At 43.1% G+C, this 2,500-nt stretch overlaps 1 protein-coding gene across 1 annotated transcript in view; it reads left to right on the top strand.

Moving 5' to 3' along the window:
• Positions 1-2,500, top strand: part of mctp1a (multiple C2 domains, transmembrane 1a) — a gene marked incomplete at its 5' end in the record, with an annotated part of 175,249 nt that overhangs the window by 155,070 nt on the left and 17,679 nt on the right. The window lies entirely within an intron of this gene.

Below are 2,500 nucleotides of genomic sequence, written 5' to 3'. Positions count from 1 at the left end.
CAAAATAGTTTAAATTAAAATTGTATTGTATTTATTTATTCCACTTACTATTTATTCTACTAAATAAATTGTAAGTGGAATAAATAAATAAAATATAATTTTGCATTAAAATTTATGTTAATGTGTTGTTTAATGTTGTTATTGTTATTAAATGTGGTTATTGCAATAAAATGCATGTAATTATTTCACTAAAATAAACCAAAATTTTGCACTAGTATGAATGTAATAATTATACTACTATATGTAATTATTGCACTAGATCCAGTAGGTTTGCCCTCAAAGAACAGTCATCACATTGCACGTGAGGGGTCATTCAATGTCTCTTGGAGTTAAGTGTGCTTATGGCCCAGGGAAAGAAACTGTTCTTAAATCTGGTGGTCCGTGCTTTGATGGACCTGTAGTGCCTGCCGGAGGGCAACAGGTCAAACAGGTGGTGTCCAGGATGAGAAGAGTCCTTCAAAATGTTTTTGGCTCTGCCGAGGCAACGGGAGCTGAAGCTGTCTTCCAGGGAGAGCAGAGGGCAGCCAATGATTTTCTGTGTGGTGCTGATGACGCTCTGAAGAGCTCTCCTGTTTGCTGCTGAGCAGCCGCCGTACCACACTGAGACACAGTACGCCAGTACACTCTCTATGGAGGAACGGTAGAAGGCCACCAGCAGCTTTTCTCTGAGCCTGTTTTTCCTGAGCACTCTCAGGAAGTGTAGTTTCTGCTCTGCCTTCTTAACAACCGTAGTGATGTTTGCAGAGCGGGAAAGGTCCTCAGAGTTGTGGGTTCCCAGAAATCTGAAGGTGGGAAACCTTTCCACATACTCCCCATTGATGTAAAGTGAGGCAGGGTCTGCTCTGTGCTTCCTGAAGTCAATGATGAGTTCCTTTGTTTTTGTGGTGTTCCGTGTCAGGTCGTTTGTTGAGGACCACACTGTCAATTTCTGGACCTCATCTCTGTAGACCGACTTGTCTCCTCCTGGAATAAGTCAGGCTACAGTGCTCTCGTCCGCGAATTTGATGATGGTGTTGGTGGGGTGGGTTGGAGTGCAGTCATATGTATATAGAACATAGAATAATGATCTCTACTCACATAGCCTTGTGGAGAACCGGTGCTGAGCATGAGTGTGGACAGTTAGTGGGGGAGTCCTTTATCCAGGTGCAGGTGGGAAGATGGGTGTCTAAGTCAGACAGTTTGCCAACTAGTACGTCTGGAATGATTGTATTAAATGCTGAGCTAAAGTCCACGAAGCACATCCTTACACAGCCACCCCGGTGTTCTTGGTGTGAAGAGCTATGGCGCTAGTGTCTTCCGTAGACTTATTTGCTCTGTAAGCAAATTGATTGGTTGCTGCCCTTATTGTTTGTGATGTGCTGTATTCCCTGCCACAACTGCCGTGGGTCGTTGTCTCAAGGCGGCGTTGCGGTCTCTGAGAAGCGACTGGACTTTGCTTGTCATCCAGGGTTTCTGGTTGACCCGCAGACATTTGTCAACAGTGACATTGTCAGCGCAGTTCCTGATGTAGAACAGTACAGTTTATGTGTATTTCTCTAAGTCCTGTTTTTCGAATACATTCCATTCTGTTCGTGCATAGCAATCCTATAGCTGTTCCCTCAGGCTAAGTTTTTTTAGTCTTTGTGTTTGGCTTTTTTTTTCCTCCTGAAGGGGGGTGTATGCTGGGATAAGGAGCAATGACATGTGATCTGACCGGCCTTGGTGTGGGAGAGGGGCGTCTCTATATGCATGTTTAATGTTGTAATGCACATGGTTGAGTTGAACACCTCACATATTGGATGACTTTAGGAAGCACTGTCTTTAAGCATGCCTGATTAATGTTCCCGGCTATGAAGTGAACTCCATCAGGATGAGCACGCTGCTGTTTATTTAAAGTATTGAGTAGGTGGGCGAGAGCGAATGTGGACAGCCGTAACAAATACTACTGCTAGCTCCCGTGGCAGATAGAAGGGTCTTGATATAACTGACATAGTTTCTAGGTCAAGGGAACAATAGATGCCTATAATTCTGCTGCTAGTACACCAGCCATAATGCACGTAGTTGCAAAGTCCTCCTCCTCTGCTTTTACAGGAGACTCACTAGGGATCGTGCGGCCCTGGGTTTTGTGGGTGACGCCAGGTTTCCGCTTATTCTTCTTTATCTCCAGCAAAATAAGAGAAAACGGTAACATTTCGTACACAATCTATTTGTCTATTAACTTACTTAATTGCTTATTTAGTCATTTATTCATGCCTTTATTCCTTTTCCCTGCAAAGCAACACAAAGTGGTAAAATTCCATCAAGGTAAGATAAGAAAATCACCACATGTTGTTTGTTTGAAAGCACAAAATGTCTCTCAGGTTGCACACTCCGCTTATTAGAAATCCGATAATTTGGCGCAAAAGTTGTCACATGAGCCTTACAAGTAAAAACAACCCTAAAGAAGAAGTAAAAGTGGAAGTGTGTGTGTATGAGTGTGTTTGATTTGATTAACGCTCATGATCCCTCCTCCTTATTGGAA

This window comes from Zeus faber (genome assembly GCF_960531495.2).
Source record: "Zeus faber genome assembly, chromosome: 7".
NCBI classification, from domain to species: domain Eukaryota; kingdom Metazoa; phylum Chordata; class Actinopteri; order Zeiformes; family Zeidae; genus Zeus; species Zeus faber.
Note: the sequence above shows the minus strand (reverse complement) of the source record. Positions and strands in the feature narration are given on the sequence as shown.